Raw genomic sequence first — 23,558 nt, forward strand, 5'->3', positions numbered from 1 at the left:
GCTTTGGACATTCTTTTACAAGTCCTCTGGTGAACCCGTACACACGTTTCTCTTGGTTACATACCTAGAAGGGGTCATAGGCTCTCTTAAATAATAAAGATTTGAAAAAGCTTGGAGAAGTACATTATAAATCTGATTCTTGCTGCTGTAGTACCTATGCCTCCACCTTGATTCAACCAATTCCTTCTCGTTTCTTTCTTTCTAATTCAGTCCCATTATCTGATGTGGGTACGCGGAACAAGTTTGGGTGGTGACTTCTGTTGTAGTGGGGAAACTCACTGAAGACTCAGGCTGTGGCCAAGGAAGCTGAGCTGGTCAGCAGCAGGCAACCTTGGAATGTAACCATAACATGCCCCTAGGGCAAAACTGACAGGTCAGCACAGGAAATTGAGAAAGCATTCAGTGGGAGGCTTCTGAAATCACTGCCACTGCTTTGTGCTAGCTCCGAATTTCTGACTTGCTCTGGAAAGGCTTCCAGTGCCTTGCTGTGAGCCCTGGTGACTAGCCCCAGGCATCCTATGCACACCACTGCTGCTTGGATGGGCAGAATTCACCCAATGCCAAGGGGACCTAACACTGAGTTGGCCTATTCCAAAGGGTAAGGCCACTCTGGGCCACTCTGCCAGTATCCAGGATGGCTCCCCACATGCCCCACTGCAGCAACACCCAGTAAGTTTTGGGTGTGTTGCCTCCTGTAAAGAACTGGAAGGAATTTCCACTAACTGAGATCTTCCAAAGTGCTAGACAGTGGACTAGATTCTTTTGCTTATATGACCTCATCAAATATTCACATCCTTACCCTCCACCTGCATGTAGTAGGTATGATTCTGTTTTACAGATGAGGAAACTGATATGGTTTGGCTGTGCCTCCACCCAAATCTCATCTTGAATTGTAGCTCCCATAATTCCCATGTGTTTCCCCACGTGTTTCTCCCATAATTCCCACGTGTTCTCGTGGTAGTGAGTAAGTCTCATGAGAGCTGATGTTTTTATAAAGGGTTTCCCCTTTCACTTGGCTCTTATTCTCTCTTGCCAGCCGCCATGTAAGACATGCCTTTCACCTTCTGCCATGTTTATGAGGCCTCCTTAGCCACGTGGAACTCTGAGTCCATTAAACTTATTTTTCTTGATAAATTGCCCAGTCTTGGGTATGTCTTCATCAGCAGCATGAAAAGCAACGCAACTAATACAGAAACCAAGATTGCTAGAAGTTACTCACCTGCCCAATATCATAAAGCTTATACATAGTAGAGCAAGGAATTGAACCTAAATCTAAACCCAGCTGTTTTTTCCAGTACAACTGGAATCTCAATATAAGCCTAAATAAAATATAATCTGAAAATCAGCAAGGGTAGTTAGTGGAAAGACTATGTAAATAAGAAGTGGGAAATCAGGGTATTGTTCCATTCCAGTTTACCACCACATAACTGGAAGATCCAGGCAAGGGCCACTCAACTTTCAGGGTAATCAGGTCTTTAGCTGAAAATAAAAAGGTGCATATTACCCACAAACCATACATCCATAATGACAGGGACCATGTCTTTTTTCCCTTACCATAGTGTCTCCAGCACCCACCATAGTATCTGGCCCCGGGTAGGCACTCCATAAGTGATGAACAGATGCATGGGAATGCATGTCAGACTCACCCAGTAGCTTTTTTAAAATGTACATCCCAAAGCCAACCCCATAAATCCTGGCAAGTACAGCCCAATCCTATACATTTTTTAAAAAAAGAAGAAAACCTCTCTAGGCAGTTCTGATTCAGACCCATGGTATGAAGTCACAGCTCTAAAATTCTATTATCCTATTAAATCAGCTGTATAAATAATCTACTACTAGGCTCAACATAAATTTATTTATTCAGTTTTACATAGTGCCCTCTTAATTAGGACAAATAGGTAATGCCTGCTATAGATTTTTTCAAATCACTGAGAATTTTCTCTCATTTCTTTCTTTGTCTTCAGCTAATGTGTCCCCTTTTGTTGCCTTTGACTGCTGTATTCTTCTCCCAGTTGCTTTTAAGAGTCTATTTTTTTAATTGAACCAGTTAGATTTGAGACCATCAAATCTATAGGGATATGTGATATCCAAATAAATTAGAAATTAAATTATTTAATTAGTTAAATAATGCCTTATTTTGACCAAATTCTTGTGTGCTGGTTCCCAAGTGTTTTCTTTTGTCTTCTTCTAAAATTCGATGGGAAGGACTGAGAAGTTTGTCTTTTTCAACCCTAAGTAGTTATTTCCTATTAAAAAAAAAAAAAAAAAGAAAGGAAAACTAAATTGAATCGACATCTCAAATAAGTCAAATGTCCCAGTAGCCTACAAATAAACATTGCTGGCCTGTTTTTGTCTTAGGAGGAGCAAAACTAGCTAATACTAGTTTTCTTCTGTATTTTCTCAGTATAGATGTTACCCTAAGTATGTATGCCAGACTGCAATGAAATCAGACTTACTCTAGTGACTTCTTTAAACACATGCTGATGCTTTTCCAGAGCTGCAGCTTAAGAACCTTCACTCTTCTCCTCACCTGAGAAACACTGGCTGCCCCTGTTAGAGGGAGGTTTGCAATCCTGCAGCCTTGCTCTCAATGTTTCCTACACACCCATGTTCAAGGCCCTAATCAAGAAGTCCAGGCCAATAGCAGGCTATTCAGTGATCTCCCTTCTCCCCTCTAGTCCCTGCCACAAGGTCCTCTGCAGCTTTTTCCACTTGGGTGTTGCTTAAACAAGTGAAGAGGGCAAGAGAAAGAAAAAGTTTGCTGGCTCCCTTGCCAACCAGGCCCTCCCTTCCAAGACCGCACGGCCCCAGTTTCTCTGTTTCCTCTTATGTTTAATTTTCTTTGGCCCAGGCTTTCCTCAATGGTTTTCTTTTCGCATTTTATCACCATAAATTAATTAAAATGTTTCTGGCGCTGAGTTCACATCTGATCATCTTGGCAGGATCCCCTTACACAGATGGCGAGTAGATAAAGAGCAATCCAAGCATCCAAGAACAAGAACAGCCCACATAGAGAGCCGGGCGAGAGACTTCCAGAGGAGCAGAGCCTGCTTTAAAAAATGGCCACTAAGCTGAATGCAATGGTTGAGGCTCCCACAGTGCCGCGGCAGGCTGAAGGGCCCCTCAAGCGCCACCAGAGTGGACACTGAGGCCGAGGAGGCGCTGAGAGTGAGGGCTGCTAGCACTTTGTCGCCTATCAGTTGGATTGCGTGCTGGGGGGCAGGGAGGAAGGAAAAGATTCTCTTGGAACTTTTTGTATTCCTCCACTGTTTCCCCAAACCCCGCAAAAGAGAGCTTGTTACCAATTAGTAGAACAAGAAGAAGTTGCTCTACCTCTACTCCCTCTTTACCCTTCAAATTCGGGAAGCTCGGGTGGGCTACACAGGTGTTGGACGACGGGGGAGGAAAATGTGGCTGCTGGGAATTGGAAGAAGCAATGATCGATATTGACTGAGAACCTGGTATGGGGTAGACACTACGCTACACCCTGGGAATATAATGAAGAGCAAGGCAAACATGGTCCTTGCCCTCATGGGGTGTCTAATCCAGCAACACAGACAGATATTAAATACCAAATACCTTGAAGTGGGAAAAAAGAAACCATACACTCAGAATTTGAAATACAGTCTTGTCATTGACGAGAAGGGCATTGCACAGACAGACAAGAGTACTCACCACCCAGAGACTGGGACCTCCATGCCCCAGAGGCTGGCTGCCTCAAAATTACTCCAAAGAGCCCTGAGCACCACTCAGAGAAAGGCTTTGGGGTCCAGACACTCAGATGGAGAAGAGGAGACCTTGTGATACTCAGTAAGCGCAGGGAAGCAGACCCATGGTCATACACAAGTAAACTTCCAGAAGGCTATCTGCAAGGAGAGCTAAAAACCTATTGAAACTTTAACCTTTCTTTTTCCAAAACTACTGACATATAATACTGTCTTATTACAGAGGGCTGCTCCCTTCATCAGAATTACTAAGCAAAATAAATAGTATGTGAAAAGTGCCATGAACGAAATGAACAGGATGCTGTGCTGAAGAATAAGGGAGGTTGTGATCGCTTTAGGTAGGGCAATCCAGACAGACCTCCCTGAGTGATGACATTTAAACTGAAAGATGGGAAGGATCCCAGGACCTCACATTTAAAATGTACCATCAGAACCAATGCAATTCGACCAGCTGAAATCAGCCACAGGCCACGAGCAAAGCCCCACTCTGGGAGTCCAGGGAAAATAAACAAAAACACTGAGTTGCTGTCCTCCCACAGCTTATGGTCTCCTGGAGCCGTGGAGGCCTGGAAGCCTGGGATCTGGTCACTGTTTCTGGTGGCCTGATGATGTGTTCACTGAAAATCAGTGAGGTCTGTTGTCTCCTAGAGCAAAGCGTGAACGTCTTTCCAGCTGATGCCATCCTCCACCAGGGAGGAAGGAAATGCGGCTCACACCATTTGCTTTCTTCTTTGGTCTCCATACATGCCAAGCCTAGCAGTGAACAACTGCTCACCCGAGACCTTTTTGTAAGTGGAAGAAAACTTTCCCAGAGGCCTCGTGGTCCCTGTCTGCCTCCACTTCCGTCATTCCTTCCCTCTCAGCATCACTGGGTCACTTTTGCATTTACACACATGCATCATGCCATCTCGGCATATCACTGTGCATCTCCTGTCATCTTGTGTCCAGGTTTTTTTTTGGCACTTAGTAGGTGCTTGATTAACCCAATGAATTGAATTTAAAAGTTAACATGAATATGTAACTCATTTCCAAATTGTTAAAGCATCAAAAACTGTTTTACCATCCCTGAATTTTATCTTACAGATTTAGTTTAGATATCCTGAAAGAAGTGATAGATGCAGGACGCAGATAAGGGGGAGGGTCCCCAGAGAATCTCCGATTCACCTGAGCACCAGGAGAACAAGGTGGAGCCATAAGAAGTCACGCCTTGTGCAGGGGCGAGAGGCCTGGCCTCTTCGGCTCGTGTGTGATGACCTGGAATCCATCTGAGGTGGGGGCCTGTTAGCAGGACCCCCTCTCACTTTGCTGAGAGTTTTTTTTCTTTTCGCCCAGTGAATTTCGCTCTACTCACCCTTCAATGTGTCCACATTTCTAATGTTCCCTGATTGTGTGGCAAAAACCCAGTTTTAGCTGAACTAAGGAGCAAAAATTCTGCAACGGAAGGAAGAAGGAGGAAAAGCCCTGCCCGTAAGTCCCCACTGTGCTTCACTACTATTATATTTTCTCTGTTATTCTAATGTGATGCACAAAATCCATCCTAAACAGTGACAAATACATATATATACACACACATATATATAAACAAATACACACATACACACACTAATGTATTTGAAAAGCCTTTCTGTATAAATTTTTTTCAAGGGTGGGATAATTTTTTTCATGATGGGATACGAGAACAAAAAATGCTTTAAATATTTAATATCACCAAGTATTCCTCGTTTTTCTGTCCTTTAAACAAAGGACAGAACAAAGGACTCCTAGAGTCCTGTACCCCACTCTCCCAGCACTGCTAAACTCAGAGAAATACAAAGCAGATTAAACCATGAAACAATATGTTAAAGAGTTCTGAAGCCCTGAAAACCTCAAAGATACAGGGTCAAGGGAGTGCTGTTATTTTTGTATTTGTTTACATTTGTCTCCGATTTTGAAACAATTTATATTGTTTTCATCTTGTCCTTGCACATCACCTTGGTCTCTCCCAGCACAGCTACAGCAACTAAGCAGAGCTGAAGAGAGTTCTTCCTCAGAGACTCGGATCTGAGCAAAAGTCTAGTGTGGGAGCTGCTTGTCCAATGACTGGCCTGGGAGCAATTGAAACCTTCGGGGAAAATGGACTTCCACCACCTCTGATGGTCTGGGCTTTAGGGTTGACCCTTAGAAAACTACATGGAGTGCTCTGTGCTTTGAAAATGACATTTTTGCAGACACACCTAACTCTGTGCATCTTACAGCATCGGGATGTTGAATTGTGAGCCTTTCCTGACCCTCAGTCTCACACACTCTCTTCGGGGTTTAGCCACCTTCTTTCCTATAGTTCACATTTTCTATATTTAAAGGTTTAGGAAGTGGGACAAGAGAGACATGAAAAGAATCTAGTTTAAAACAGATAATTTGAATAAAAGCAACCATAGTTTAAGGTTTTCAGATATGCTTTTCATGTAAGTATCACAAGCATCCGACAGAGTAAGCAATTAGTATTCTCTTTTGAAAATTAAAAAAGGAAACAGAAAAATCCATTATCTTTTTGTTTTATTTCTCCAAACTGCTTCAGAAAGAAGAGTCCATTAACTTGCCTTTAGTTCACTGGACTCTTTAAAGGTAAAGCTTTGAACCTAAGTTGAAACTTCCAACCCCGACGTAGCGACATCACACTAACACATGGCCTGCTGCTTGGACTATATACACATGGACAAAAAAAATCCAGTTTTTAAAGGGTCAAGAAAGCTAACGCAGAAACAGAAGGGACTCGTGTACAGCCCGTGGGTTTGTTTCAGAACCCGTGAGACACTCTGGATCCACATCCAGGCCTCTCAATTCTATTTCCTGCCGCCCCATCCTCTGAGGCTAGAGCCCATCCCTTGTCTTCGTAGACTCCACCCATGTGCACAATTGATGTTCAAGACATTTCAGACAACTCTGAATTTCTCACCAAGGAGGCCGGGTGCCTTGGCTCACCCCTGTAATCCCAGCACTTTGGGAGGCCGAGGCAGGCAGACCCCTTGAGCACAGGAGTTCAAGACCAGCCTGGGCAACATGATGAAACCCCATCTCTACAAAAGACACAAACATTAGCTGGGTCTAGTGTGCACCTGTAGTCTCAGCTACTCAGGGGGCTGAGGTAGGAGCATCACTTGACCCCAGGGGGTGAAGGTTGCAGTGAGCTGTGATCGTGCCACTGCACGGGTGACACAGTGAGACCCTGCCTCAAAAAACAAAAAATCTCACTAAGGATGAGAATACCAAGCAACCAGGCTCAGTCAAAAAAGTTTGCCTGTTAGTCTTTTTTTATGTTTAAATTTTGGCATAAATCTGGAAGCCATAATCAGTTGCTGGTAAGTTCTGACTCAAACTGTGCTGACTCCCTGCACTGAGCTAAGACAGAAAACTATCTTGTCACAGTTTATATAAAATAGTCGGTATCTCTATTCCATAGAAATAAAACTCTCTTTAGATATAGTCCCCACCTGATGATATCAGATATATGCCAAGAACCAGCCGGCTATTTTTTCTTCTGAAAAAAAAAAAATTCTTTTTTTTCTGGTCTTTGTTGGGCATATGGGGGTGGGAGGAAAACGAAAAACCAAACTCCCAGTTCACATCTGGAAGCCAGGCCGCTGAACCAGTTCAGCTCAGATAACTTGTCAACTGGCCACAGTCCATGAGATCAGAAACAATACTTTTCAACTCAAACATTTTTCTCAGGGTAAATTTTCATGACAGTCCACAGATATTGGAGTCAGGTTTGCAGTTGTGGTTAGAAAGAGGAGTAGGAAAGCCGCCTGTCTCCGCTTCTCAGGGTTATGTGCCAGAAACAGTGTCTGGCATTTGGTCTCCATGCACTGATCAATATTAGTGACACCCAGCAGCCTCCTCATCAGGGAAGAGGTAAGTATTGGGAGGCTCTTGCTCTTTGCAATAATCTGATAAAAAGCACTGGCTCCCTGCCCCACACCCAGTAACCACAACTTTTCTCCCTGTGCCTCTCGAAAGAAAAGACAGTTCTCAGAGCATAGAATGTCCCATTTCAATGAAGCTGTATAAGAGACTGGGTCTCATTCTGTGCATCCACAATGACCTGGAAACCGGACATGAAGACACTCGAAGGGGTAAAGGAAAATACCTCCCCTCCACTCCCCATAAAACTGCTTATAAAGAAAACAGAAGTAATTATGGAAAAAAATGCCTAAAAACCTAGAGGGCTCTATTAAAATGAGCCTCACGTGGATTCTAGTTTAAGTTTCCAAGACTCAGGCAAGAAATATTCATGTTTAAAATCTTTCTTACCCAAGATACTTGGTATAGCCAGTATAATTGTCCAGAAACCTAAACAACCTCATCTAGGGGACTAGTGGCTTCTTTTTACTTCTAATTTACTGCAAAAAACTGCATTAAAATAGCAACAAAGGAAATTAGAAAAGAGAAAATTTCCCCATTCCCACCATGAACCATGAACTTGCTTTTAATCTCATCATTTTCATTCCAGCTCTTGTCCATGGGCCAAGGTGATTTTTTCTTTTTTCTTTTTTTGAGACGGAGTCTTGCTCTGTCACCCAGGCTGGAGTACAGTGGCATGATCTCAGCTCACTGCAAGCTCTGCCTCCTGGGTTCACGCCATTCTCCTGCCTCAACCTCCCCAGTAGCAGAGTAGCAGGCTACCACGCCTGGCTAATTTTTTGTATTTTTAGTAGAGACGGGGTTTCACTGTGTTATCCAGGATGGTCTCGATCTCCTGACCTCGTGATCTGCCCACCTCAGCCTCCCAAAGTGCTGGGATTACAGGTGTGAGCCTGGCCAAGGTGATTTTTACATAGCAAATAAGTGTCTCCCTAATCTCATTGTAAAAAAAATTTTGCCAAGTAACTTTGAATATACCAAAATCCCATAGTGATCAATCTAGCCACACTCTGAGCCACATCTTCCAGTTAGACCTATATTAAGCCAGTCTTTTTTTTTTTTCCTAAAGATTCCTATTTGTGTGAAAGCAAGCCACTCCCAAGCAGATGTGAATAGCACCCAAATACCCAATATGACAGAGCTGGACCATTAACTGCCTGTGTAAATCATGTACCAGCTATGCTAAGTATCTCCCAATATATGCACCAGCTATATTTGCCCCTCCAGATCCGCTGTTCACCATTTTCCTCCCTGTTTTGTACGCAGGAAGGCTGCCCTGCCTGAACTGAAACTTGGGCCCCTTTACCCCCTGGCTTCCAGCTGAGTTCAGCCAATGGGAGGCATCAGCAGGAGACCAGAGGGCAAGAGGAGAATGAGATCAAGATATTTATTCCCCTCGCTTCTTTCCTCCTGGGTCTCAATGGAGTGGATATATTCTTCTGAAGGCCACAGATCCTCAACTCCAACTACAGCTATAGCTCTCAGGGCTCAGTAGCTGCTCACTCCTGTAGGCTTTCCACAGTTGCTGCTTCCCTTAACCACACCCACACCTTTGTGATTAAGCCCTTCCCCTGCTCACCCTCGTGAGCACACTGTCGAGACAGAACCACACTCCATGCCAGCTACAAGGTGTTGATTCTTAGATGGCCCCATACTTGACATTATCCCAGATCTGCTCTCCTTCAGTCAGGGGAATAAACCAACAGTGGACATCTAGAAATTACTTCAACTCAGCTCCCCTAGCATGAAGGCAAAGTACTCTTACCCTGCAAGGTCTTCAGGAAATGCATAAAACTCATTCTCCATGGTTTATCTTCTGACTGCTCTATTTACCTGATGCAGAATGAATCATTTCTTCACAACTAAGGGTTTTTTTTAAGTATCTATTCAGCCTGTTTCCAGAAATGCTGTCCAGTAAATAATCTTTTAAAAAATACTTTCTCTGATTAGACGTGGTGACTCACGCCTGTAATCCTAGCACTTTGGGAGGCCAAGGCCGGTGGATTGCCTGAGCTCAGGAGTTTGAGACCAGCCTGGGCAACATGTTGAAACCCTGTCTCTACTAAAATACAGAAAAAAATTAGCTGGGTGTGGTGATGCACACCTGTAATCTTGCCTGTATCTCAGTTCTGGAGGCTGAGACAGGAGAATCGCTTAAACCTGGGAGGCAGAGGTTGCAATGAGCTGAGATCGCACCACTTTACTCCAGCCTGGGCAACAGAGCGAGAATCCATCTCAAAAAAAAAAAAAAAAAAAAAAAAAAAAAAAAAAAAAACCTTTCTTTTTTAAGAAGTCAAGAAATGATTCCTCCAGTAGTCTTTTGGGTATGAAATAAAATATATTAATTTATTATTATTATTTTTGAGACGGAGTCTCACTCTATCGTCCAGGCTGGAGTGCAATGGTGTAATCTCAGCTCACTGCAACCTCTGCCTCCCTGGTTCAAGTGATTCTCCTGCCTCAGCCTCCTGAGTAGCTGGGATTACAGATGCATGCCACCACACCCAGCTAATTTTTTTATTTTTAGTGGAGACAGGGTTTTGCCATGTTGGCCAGGCTGGCCTCAAACTCCTGACCTCAGGTGATCCACCCGCCTCAGCCTCCCAAAGTGCTGGGATTACAGGCATGAGCCACCAGGCCTGGCCTTAATTTCTTATATCATTAGTCCAGGGTAGTGGGGTTGAGGGGAGAGAGCACATGATGGAAACAGGTGAATTTGCGGAATTAGACAAGGAGAGGAAACGAGCCACAGAAAATGCAGGCTGGTGGTAAGCGGCTAACAGTACGTGCTGAGAAAAAGGCTTCAGCACTCAGGAAGTTCTATTCCTAGAGATGTCAAATGAAATAACTCTAAGCAAGCCACTTAGCATTCCTTTAAGTCAGTAAGATTCTTTTTGGTTCATTCATCTGTAAAATGAGAACAAATTCCACTTATCTGGGATGACGATCAACATCAGAAGATTTCACATGTATGGATATCCCTGGAACCACAGCCAGGAAGTCCAATAGGAGGATCTAGCAGTGGAATCTCAACAACCTAATATCTAGCTTCAAATGAAAATATGCCCCTTGTTAGGTAGTATTCCAAATAAATCATTTACAGAGAGAGTACGTTCAGAGTTCCTATTTCTAATAACGTGGGTGGGTTTGTAATGAACAAGATTCCCACCTCTTGCTGTCTGCTTTACTTTCTAAGTCAGCCCCTGGGCCTGCACACAATCCCCCACCCCCGCCTTTGTTATTTTATCCAGCAATAAAGCCCCGCGCCCAGGGCCACACATGGGGCTGAGATGAACATCACAGGCCCAAGCTTTGTGGAAAATGGTCTTTCAGCAGCAGCATCTGGCTTCTTGGCATGCTCCCCCAGCTGTTGCGCTGACAGCTCTGAAGTTGCTTTTTACTCTGTCATATGGTTCGGCTGCTAATGGGCTGTCTCTTCTTGCTTGTCCTCCTCTGGGTCATTTTTCTTTTCAAACTCACACTGAATTCCAAGAAAATTGTACACCATGACTCCCCTGCAGGGAAGGCCCCATCCCTAGTTGTCATGGCATTCAGAGAGAGCTGGGCATCCCACATGGGGTAAGTAGTCCCAGTGCTTGAAGGGGAAACATCTAATTATACCGCCTGCTACATTTATTCAAGGAGAAGTCAGCTTATGAATTGGTGATTGGGTAACTTGACAGGCACAGGTGGCAGACTAATATAAAGCATTATTTGTCTTGGTGTTTACACAGGACCCATCGCCATAGTACCCAGGGCTTACACAGGCACATAATTTTGACACAAAAGGCCACAACTAACTTCTCACAATTGGCAATGCTGTTGGATTCCAAGTATTTTCTTCTCTCAGTGTCAATCTGAATATCCAAATGTGAAATATAGCACGTGTGAGTGGTTTCTGGGACTCTGAGCTCTCACATCCGCAGTCTATGGAGTCTCTGCAATGTGGAGTAACTGACCAGACAAGGGCGAAATGTCCAAACAGGAGCCTGGTTTCCTAAAACTCTCTGAGTGGCGAAGAAGCCAGCATGCAGTTGGCTTCTAATCTGGCCCTTCTGAAGATACTCAGCGTCCAAATGAGCCCACAATGACCTATAAAAAGAAAAGAAAAATAATGGAACCAACCCAAATGCCCATCAATCAATGAGTGGATAAAGAAACTCTGGTATATATACACAATGGAATACTATTCAGTCATTAAAAAGAATGAATTAACAGCATTTGCAATGACCTGGATGAGATTAGAGACTATTTCTCTAAGTAAAGTCACTCAGGAATGGAAAACCAAACATCCTGTGTTCTCACTCATATGTGGGAGCTAAGCTATGAGGACACAAAGGCATAAGAATGACACAGTGAACTTTAGGGACTTTCCGGGAAGAGCCGGAGGGAGGCGAGGGATAAAAGACTACAAATGTGGGCTGGGCACAGTGGCTCACACCTGTAATCCCAGCACTTTGGGAGGCCGAGGTGGGTGGATCACCTGGGGTCAGGAGTTTGAGACCAGCCTGGCCAACATGGTGAAACCCCATCTCTACTGAAAAAAAAGAAAAAAAAATTAGCCAGGTGTGGTGGCAGGTGCCTGTAGTCCCAGCTATTCGAGAGGCTGAGGCAGGAGAATCAATTGAACCCGGGAGGTGAAGGTTGCAGTGATCCAAGATCATGCCACTGCACTCCAGCCTGGGCAACAGAGTGAGACTCCATCTAAAAAAAAAAAAAAAAAAGACTAAAAATATGGTGCTGCTTGGGCGATAGGTGCACCAGGTTCTCAAAAATTTCTGCTAAAGAATTTACTCATGTAACTAAATACCACCTGTACCCCAATAATTTATGGAAAAATAAAATTTAAAAAGAAAAAAAATCAGCCAAATGTGCACCTGATTTTCATGGGTCCACAGTCAGGGCTGTTACACACAGTTAAGCAGGCTGAGCACTGCTCAATTCCAGACAGCACTGTATGCAGAGGCTGCGACGCGAAAAGTGTCCCCAGTTTTGTGCAACACAGTGGCCCTGCTCTGGGTAAAAAGATAACTAAGGAATACGGGCAAGGACAAACAATCACAAATTTAAATCCCCAAATGTAAATAACAGAAAGCTGTAAGGATGTTTTTACAATATAAAATCCAAATTCCTGAAATAGGCGTAAATGAGTTTCTGGAGTGATGAAAGAGAGTTGATGTAATCCTAAAAGGTGGGATCGTTTCTGGTAAAGTGGAATAAAAAGACAATGGCTTGCCGAGGAAGAAAGAGAAGACAATGTGACATGATAGCAGCAATGCAGAGCCTAAAACAAAATCATAGTAATGAAGAAGTTGGAGTTATCTCTTCGGGAGGAATCCTAGGGGCATCTAGAGTATTTGATGAGGTTGCTGGAACCTAGCTTTCTTTCTGCTCCCTCATTCTTTCATCTATCATTGTCGTCCAACTCCATTCATGCCTTCAATGAATACATGTTTGAATTCCCCAAGTGAGGGCCTACAGAGAACCTAAATATGAGTAAGTGAAGGTCTCTGTCTTCAGGAGGTCAAAGTCTAACGGGGCAGTTAAGGCAAGTATATATGAAGGTATGGGGCAGCACGGGACCATTGCCTTACATAGTACAAAGTGCCACTGGCATCCTAGGGAAAAAGAGGTCGCTTCCAACAAGGGTAAGGAGGGAAGTCTTCAGAGAAGAAGTGGCGCTTGAAACTTAATCTTAAACAACGATTAGGATGTCAGCTGGCGGAGGTGATGGAGAACACATTTCAAGCAATCAGCACCACATGAATAAAGGCACAGATGTCACAAAGCACATTCAAGGACAGTTTGCTTAGAATAAAAGAACTCAAGGGGGGAACTTAATGCCATTTAACACTGGAAAGTTAGGCTGAAGAATACTGTTAAAGACCTTGGATGACAAACTAGGGAGTCCAAACATTCTTTTGAGTCCATAGGAAGAAAGTCATTGTTATTATTCATATTGTATTTAATTGAGCAGAGAATGAGGTAATCGGAGCTGAGCTTTAAAAGAGGCTTTAGCTCTGGGGACAGCGCACAGCTGAAGACCAACAGGGGAAGTAGCGGGAGCCGGTGCAGACGCGAACGACTCTGTCTGACAGCTTTGGGGAGAGCCGTGGATCTCCCAACGCGGAGGTTGAGATCTGAGAACGGACAGACTGCCTGCTCAGGTGTGTCCCTGACCCCTGAGTAGCCTAGCTGGGAGAAATCCCCCACTAGGGGCAGTCTGACACCCCACACCTCACAGGGTGGAGTACACCCCTGAGAGGAAACTTCCAAAGGAAGAATCAGACAGGTACACTCGCTGTTCAGCAATATTCTATCTTCGGCAACCTCTGCTGCTGATACCCAGGCAAACAGGGTCTGGAGTGGACCTCAAGCAATCTCCAACAGACCAACAGACAGTCCTTCTGACTGTCAGAAGGAAAACTATCAAACAGGAAGGACACCTATACCAAAACCCCATCAGTACGTCACCACCATCAAAGACCAGAGACAGATAAAACCACAAAGATGGGGAAGAAGCAGGGCAGAAAAGCTGGAAATTCAAAAAATAAGAGCGCATCTCCCCCTGCAAAGGAGCGCAGCCCATCGCCAGCAACGGATCAAAGCTGGTCAGAGAATGACTTGGACGAGAGGAGAGAAGAAGGCTTCAGTCCATCAAACTTATCAGAGCTAAAGGAGGAATTACGTACCCAGCACAAAGAAACTAAAAATCTTGAAAAAAGAGTGGAAGAATTGACAGCTAGACTAATTAATGCAGAGAAGATCATAAATGAAATGACAGAGATGAAAACCATGACACGAGAAATACGTGACAAATGCACAAGCTTCAGTAACCGACTCGATCAACTGGAAGAAAGAGTATCAGCGATTGAAGATCAAATGAATGAAATGAAGCGAGAAGAGAAACCAAAAGAAAAAAGAAGAAAAAGAAATGAGCAAAGCCTGCAAGAAGTATGGGATTACGTAAAAAGACCAAATCTACGTCTGATTGGGGTGCCTGAAAGTGAGGGGGAAAATGGAACCAACTTGGAAAACACTCTTCAGGATATCATCCAGGAGAACTTCCCCAACCTAGTAGGGCAGGCCAACATTCAAATTCAGGAAATACAGAGAACGCCACAAAGATACTCCTCCAGAAGAGCAACTCCAAGACACATAATTGCCAGATTCACCAAAGTTGAAATGAAGGAAAAAATCTTAAGGGCAGCCAGAGAGAAAGGTCGGATTACCCACAAAGGGAAGCCCATCAGACTAACAGCAGATCTCTCGGCAGAAACTCTACAAGCCAGAAGAGAGTGGGGGCCAATATTCAACGTTCTTAAAGAAAAGAATTTTAAACCCAGAATTTCATATCCAGCCAAACTAAGTTTCATAAGTGAAGGAGAAATAAAATCCTTTACAGATAAGCAAATGCTTAGAGATTTTGTCACCACCAGGCCTGCCTTACAAGAGACCCTGAAGGAAGCCCTAAACATGGAAAGGAACAACCGGTACCAGCCATCGCAAAAACATGCCAAAATGTAAAGACCATCGAGGCTAGGAAGAAACTGCATCGACTAACGAGCAAAATAACCAGTTAATATCATAATGGCAGGATCAAGTTCACACATAACAATAGTAACCTTAAATGTTAATGGACTAAATGCTCCAATTAAAAGACACAGACTGGCAAACTGGATAAAGAGTCAAGACCCATCAGTCTGCTGTATTCAGGAGACCCATCTCACATGCAGAGACATACATAGGCTCAAAATAAAGGGATGGAGGAAGATCTACCAAGCAAATGGAGAACAAAAAAAAGCAGGGGTTGCAATCCTTGTCTCTGATAAAACAGACTTTAAACCATCAAAGATCAAAAGAGACAAAGAAGGCCATTACATAATGGTAAAGGGATCAATTCAACAGGAAGAGCTAACTCTCCTAAATATATATGCACCCAATACAGGAGCACCCAGATTCATAAAGCAAGTCCTTAGAGACTTACAAAGAGACTTAGACTCCCATACAATAATAATGGGAGACTTCAACACTCCGCTGTCAACATTAGACAGATCAACGAGACAGAAAGTTAACAAGGATATCCAGGAATTGAACTCATCTCTGCACCAAGCGGACCTAATAGACATCTATAGAACTCTCCACCCCAAATCAACAGAATATACATTCTTCTCAGCACCACATTGCACTTATTCCAAAATTGACCACATAATTGGAAGTAAAGCACTCCTCAGCAAATGTACAAGAACAGAAATTATAACAAACTGTCTCTCAGACCACAGTGCAATCAAACTAGAACTCAGGACTAAGAAACTCAATCAAAACCGCTCAACTACATGGAAACTGAACAACCTGCTCCTGAATGACTACTGGGTACATAATGAAATGAAAGCGGAAATAAAGATGTTCTTTGAAACCAATGAGAACAAAGATACAACATACCAGAATCTCTGGGACACATTTAAAGCAGTGTGTAGAGGGAAATTTATAGCACTAAATGCCCACAAGAGAAAGCAGGAAAGATCTAAAATTGACACTCTAACATCACAATTAAAAGAACTAGAGGGGCAAGAGCAAACACATTCAAAAGCTAGCAGAAGGCAAGAAATAACTAAGATCAGAGCCGAACTGAAGGAGATAGAGACACAAAAAACCCTCCAAAAAATCAATGAATCCAGGAGTTGGTTTTTTGAAAAGATCAACAAAATTGACAGACCGCTAGCAAGGCTAATAAAGAAGAAAAGAGAGAGGAATCAAATAGATGCAATAAAAAATGATAAAGGGGATATCACCACTGACCCCACAGAAATACAAACTACCATCAGAGAATACTATAAACGCCTCTACGCAAATCAACTAGAAAATCTAGAAGAAATGGATAATTTCCTGGACACTTACACTCTTCCAAGGCTAAACCAGGAAGAAGTTGAATCCCTGAATAGACCAATAGCAGGCTCTGAAATTGAGGCAACAATTAATAGCCTACCCACCAAAAAAAGTCCAGGACCAGATGGATTCACAGCTGAATTCTACCAGAGGTACAAGGAGGAGCTGGTACCATTCCTTCTGAAACTATTCCAATCAATAGAAAAAGAGGGAATCCTCCCGAACTCATTTTATGAGGCCAACATCATCCTGATACCAAAGCCTGGCAGAGACACAACAAAAAAAGAGAATTTTAGACCAATATCCCTGATGAACATTGATGCAAAAATTCTCAATAAAATACTGGCAAACCGGATTCAGCAGCACATCAAAAAGCTTATCCACCATGATCAAGTGGGCTTCATCCCTGGGATGCAAGGCTGGTTCAACATTCGCAAATCAATAAACGTAATCCAGCATATAAACAGAACCAAAGACAAGAACCACATGATTGTCTCAATAGATGCAGAAAAGGCTTTTGACAAAATTCAACAGCCCTTCATGCTAAAAACGCTCAATAAATTCGGTATTGATGGAACGTACCTCAAAATAATAAGAGCTATTTATGACAAACCCACAGCTAATATCATACTGAATGGGCAAAAACTGGAAAAATTCCCTTTGAAAACTGGTACAAGACAGGGATGCCCTCTCTCACCACTCCTATTCAACATAGTGTTGGAAGTTCTGGCTAGGGCAATCAGGCAAGAGAAAGAAATCAAGGGTATCCAGTTAGGAAAAGAAGAAGTCAAATTGTCCCTGTTTGCAGATGATATGATTGTATATTTAGAAAACCCCATCGTCTCAGCCCAAAATCTCCTTAAGCTGATAAGCAACTTCAGCAAAGTCTCAGGATACAAAATTAATGTGCAAAAATCACAAGCATTCTTATACACCAGTAACAGACAAGCAGAGAGCCAAATCAGGAATGAACTTCCATTCACAATTGCTTCAAAGAGAATAAAATACCTAGGAATCCAGCTTACAAGGGATGTAAAGGACCTCTTCAAGGAGAACTACAAACCACTGCTCAGTGAAATAAAAGAGGACACAAACAAATGGAAGAACATACCATGCTCATGGATAGGAAGAATCAATATCATGAAAATGGCCCTACTGCCCAAGGTTATTTATAGATTCAATGCCATCCCCATCAAGCTACCAATGAGTTTCTTCACAGAATTGGAAAAAACTGCTTTAAAGTTCATATGGAACCAAAAAAGAGCCCGCATTGCCAAGACAATCCTAAGTCAAAAGGACAAAGCTGGAGGCGTCACGCTACCTGACTTCAAACTATACTACAAGGCTACAGTAACCAAAACAGCATGGTACTGGTACCAAAACAGAGATATAGACCAATGGAACAGAACAGAGTCCTCAGAAATAATACCGCACATCTACAGCCATCTGATCTTTGACAAACCTGAGAGAAACAAGAAATGGGGAAAGGATTCCCTATTTAATAAATGGTGCTGGGAAAATTGGCTAGCCATAAGTAGAAAGCTGAAACTGGATCCTTTCCTTACCCCTTATACGAAGATTAATTCAAGATGGATTAGAGACTTAAATGTTAGACCTAATACCATAAAAACCCTAGAAGAAAATCTAGGTAGTACCATTCAGGACATAGGCATGGGCAAGGACTTCATGTCTAAAACACCAAAAGCAACGGCAGCAAAAGCAAAAATTGACAAATGGGATCTAATTAAACTAAAGAGCTTTTGCACAGCAAAAGAAACTACCATCAGAGTGAACAGGCAACCTACAGAATGGGAGAAAATTTTTGCAACCTACTCATCTGACAAAGGGCTAATATCCAGAATCTACAAAGAACTCAAACAAATATATAAGAAAAAAACAAACAACCCCATCAAAAAGTGGGCAAAGGATATGAACAGACATTTCTCAAAAGAAGATATTCATACAGCCAACAGACACATGAAAAAATGCTCATCATCACTCGCCATCAGAGAAATGCAAATCAAAACCACAATGAGATACCATCTCACACCAGTTAGAATGGCAATCATTAAGAAGTCAGGAAACAACAGGTGTTGGAGAGGATGTGGAGAAATAGGAACACTTTTACACTGTTGGTGGGATTGTAAACTAGTTCAACCATTATGGAAAACAGTATGGCAATTCCTCAAGGATCTAGAACTAGATGTACCATATGACCCAGCCATCCCACTACTGGGTATATACCCAAAGGATTATAAATTATTCTACTACAAAGACACATGTACACGTATGTTTATTGCGGCACTATTCACAATAGCAAAGACTTGGAATCAACCCAAATGTCCATCTGTGACAGACTGGATTAAGAAAATGTGGCACATATACACCATGGAATACTATGCAGCCATAAAAAAGGATGAGTTTGCGTCCTTTGTAGGGACATGGATGCAGCTGGAAACCATCATTCTTAGCAAACTATCACAAGAAGAGAAAACCAAACACCGCATGTTCTCACTCATAGGTGGGAACTGAACAATGAGATCACTTGGACTCGGGAAGGGGAACATCACGCACTGGGGCCTATCATGGGGAGGGGGGAGGGGGGAGGAGGGAGGGATTGCATTGGGGAGTTATACATGATATAAATGATGAATTGATGGGTGCTGACGAGTTGATGGGTGCAGCACACCAACATGGCATAAGTATACATATGTAACAAACCTGCACGTTATGCACATGTACCCTAGTATAATAATAAAAAATAAATAAATAAATAAATAAATAAATTTAAAAAAAAAAAAGAAAAAATAAATAAATAAATAAATAAATAAATAAATAAATATGCCCCTTAATAAAAAATAAAAAAAAAAAAAAAAAAGAGGCTTTATCTGGCAGCAAAGTCCTTATCCATCAGAGAAAGTGGAGACTAGTAGCCACCAGACAAATTAGCAGGTGGGAGGCAGCAAGGGGCTGAACTGCTGCCATGGCAGTAGGAATGGAAAGTTTGGGTTGGATGCCAACACAGCTAGGTAACCTTCTGTATGTGGCAAGCAAAAAGGAGAAGAGAAAAGAACAAGCTGAGGTCTTAAGTCTGACAGAAGAGAAATGTGGTTACTAACTGGAGTGAGCAGAAGAGACATGATTTTCACTTTCACACATTAAACTTGAGATCTGGTGGAATATCCAGGTGGAGACACTCATCTGGAAGCTGGAATTGTGCTGGAACTGGTATGAGAGGTTGGATTGGAGGAGATGGGTTTTGGGGTCCTGCAGTCCTGACGTCAAGCCCTGGCTCTACCTCTAGCACACTCTATTCAAGTTATTTGGGGAAGTTAGTAACCTCGCTAAGTCTCAGTTAACTCATCTGCAAAATGGGGATAAGAAAAGTATTAATACCCCCAGCATCGTTGTGAATATTAGATGAAATAATGGATGTCAGCACAGTGCCTAGAGCACACTATGCCTGCAATATACAATGCCTATTGTTATTTTTTCTATCAGTCATTCCCTTCATTTCAGTGACTAACTCAGTTCTTAATACTGTACTACAGCTGCCTTCCTGCCCTTGTGCCACTTGGGGTCTTTGTGGGGGGTAGGCATGTAGCCCTCCTGCCTTCCTCTGTCCTCTGAAATCTGGGCCACCCTGGGTCTTGTCTGATTCACCCAGCTCATGAGCCCTTAGCTCTTCCCTCTGACATGGTCAAGGCTTGATAAATGCCATGTTCCTCAAACGTGCCTTCTGCCACAGATCCTAACCCTGAATTCCCAATCCACTGCTGCCCACATCCTGCTGTGAAGATCATTTTCTAATCTGAGGTCAAAATGAGGGGAAATGGGCCCACGTCTCAGCCAAAAGAGTTTGACTTCAAGTCTTAGACAATATATTTCCTTACTATAAAAGTTGTAAAACATTGGGATAAAGTTTCGGTTTTACTACCCCCACCCTCATGCTCCCTATAGCACTTTGTCCATCTCTTTATGACAGAATTTATCACATTATGTTAGAGTTGGTTGTTGATGTGACTGCCTCCCCTGCCGAGCCATGGGCTCCTCCGGGGCAGGGACCAAACCTTATTCATCTTTGTTCTCCGAGCCTGCCATAGGTGTTCAATAAATACTGAAAGAGAGTTAGCAACAGCTTACATCTGTGTAGTTCCTTGTGTTTTGCAAAGGCCGCTGAGGGAGATGGTGGAATCTGGCTCTAGAGTGCTAAGCTATAATTTTTCCCTTGTTCAACGCACCTTGAGTAAGTGTAGCCATCAAAATGGGAAGAAATAACAGGACCACATGCCAGTTTTAAAAAGCAGCAGTTCCCATACTTTTGGGTTTCACTAATCAGTTTTTTAAAATAAGCTTTAAAAGCTTATTTTGAGGGTAGCAACATGGCGTACCAAATACTTATTTTGCCAAATAGATACATTAAAAAAAAAAAATCAACTGCTTCTCTCTTCATTTCACAAAAGGAAGAAGATTTTAAGCCTCCACTCTCCAGAAAGGGATTGACATAAACATAAACCCAGAATAAACCTAAGCTTTAGGAGAAGCTAGGGCACTGGTCTGTTTTTTCCTCATCTCACCAAGGACAATGGCCTGGTCCTGGTGCCCTGGCCCGTGCTGGGACATCCACAGGTCAAAGCAGTTTCCCAGACTGAGGTATTCCTGGGAATCTGAAATTGCTCTGTTACAGCTTTTTATTGTGGTAAAATATACAACATAAAATGTACTATTTTAAACAATTCTAAATAAAATTTAGTGACATTTAAGTACATTCAAATTGTTTTGCAACTATCACTACCACCTGTCTCCAGAACTTTCTCATCTCCCCCATCTGAAACTCTATCCATAAACACCAACTCCCATACCCCTATCCCTCAGCCCTGGGAAACCATCATCCTACTTTCTGTCTCCATGATTTTGGCTACCCCTAGGTACCTCCTGTAAGTACCACAAAAAAAAATACAATATTTGTCTTTTTGTGACTGGCTTATTTCACTTAGCAAGAAATTTTCAAAGATCATCTATGTCGTAACTTGTCAGGATCACCTTCCTTTTTAAGACTAAATTATATTCGTGTGTGTGTGTGTGTGTGTGTGTGTGTGTGCATGTATACACCACAACTTGCTTATCCATCCATTGATGAACATGTGAGTCGTTTCCACCTGTTGGCTATCATGCTCCATAAGAACTTTAATTTTTTTCCCATGACAACAATCTCAGATGTATAATATAGGCAGATTCTGAATCATCTTGCTAGTGTCTTACAACTGAGCCCAGGTCTGGAATTGCCGTGCCTGGCGTCTGCTTCTGCCTTCCCTTGGCACATGCTCCACATGTGGCAATCTCAAGGTACTTCACATTTAAACACACTGGTGGAGGAATAAAGTCATCGCAAGATTCACAGTAACATAGACATGCAGTGCTCAAAAGAACTTTTGCTACAACCGTCTGTATTCTGCTTATAGTGTGAACTAATGTGTTAGGTGGCCCCACCTTTGCACATCACTATGTGCAAAGTATGATAAGAAATAACCAACAGAAAAAAATTTCTAGACCCAATTCTAAGAAGCATTGAATAAAATACTAATTTGATGCAGATTTCAATGCACTTCAATGCTAATTGTACCTTCTAGTGCAGAAGACACCTTCCCATCATTAACTGATGCCTCATTCAAATTGGCATTGGAAAAACTGATTTCCAGCAAAACTTGGCTTTCATAGGAAGTCTGACATTTCTAACCTAGTAAACAAAGCCCTGAAGTTATTCATCTTTTTCTCATAACTTACTAGCATGTACAGAAATTTTCTGAACTAGCACCATTGAAGTTAAATCCTTTAATTTAATACAAATTAAATATAGGGTTCAGTCTCAAATTTGTGCTTCTACTGTTAGCCAGTGATTTGGGATTTAGCAAAGTGATATCATCCACTCTATTTGATAAATATTATTTTGAATAGTACTGGCTTTGTAAGCATAAGGAATGTATATCCAAACTTGATTTGCATATATAGTATAATAATAAAAAGGATGTTAGTCAATAGCGGAATGCACAAAGACAATGTCATCCCTTTAAAAGAGTTCCATGCATTTCTCAAGTTGTAGAGGCATTGGTCTCAAGCTCTATCCCTGGAATGCTTCCCCTCTTGTAAGAAGCAGTGGGGCAGGTCAAACTAATTAAGTGTTCCTAAAAGCAGAGCTCACCAAATACCGTAGCTGCAGAATAACAACACCAAGAGTCAGCCAGCAGCTTAGAGTGGTGCACCAAGGGGAATGACCCCGGCAGACACCAAGTTAAAAGCTCCTATTTCATGTCCTCTAAGTAGCTCTTTCCTTTCAAGCTGCGACCTCTACCGCAGCCAGGGAGAATGACATCTTTTCCCTACTCCAGTGAGTAAGCACTCTCTCCTCCAGCTTCTGGGCCAAATTGCAACCAAACAATCTATCAGGCACTCCCATGGGATAGTCAGACATTTGCCCTTCGATCTATAACACAATTTGACCTTTTTTATGCGGAGGTAAACACCACGTGTCACCTCTGAAAACTCAGCCTTGGAGTCAAGCACATCTGGAATCAGCCTATAAACGTAGTCCTGAGATTAATGTTGAACAAGAAGGAAGGCTAAGGTATTCCGCTTCTGATTTCCACTTACTGACAATTCCCACTTAGCAGCAATGTTCGCCTTCCACATGTGGACACCTGAACACTTCCCCCGTCAAGAACACCATGCTTACGCTGGCTGAAAACAAGCGTCAGAACACTTTGGAATACAGTTTAGCTTCCTTTGAACCCCCAGCATGTGCTTTTGCATATCTTTGCCCTCCAAGGGCAGAATCGGAAGTGATGAAGCAAAAGTACAAAAATGTTCAGCTGCATAGTATTCCCAACGAGGCTCACTCACACGGTCACCTGCACAGCATCCCCAACAAGGCTCACTGACACGGTCACTTGCACAGCATCCCCAACGAGGCTCACTCACATGGCTACCTGCACAGCATCCCCAACAAGGCTCACTCACACGGCTACCTGGGGTACATTTCGAGACTCTATTTTC

Source organism: Rhinopithecus roxellana, chromosome 5 (genome assembly GCF_007565055.1).
Source record: "Rhinopithecus roxellana isolate Shanxi Qingling chromosome 5, ASM756505v1, whole genome shotgun sequence".
NCBI lineage: Eukaryota > Metazoa > Chordata > Mammalia > Primates > Cercopithecidae > Rhinopithecus > Rhinopithecus roxellana.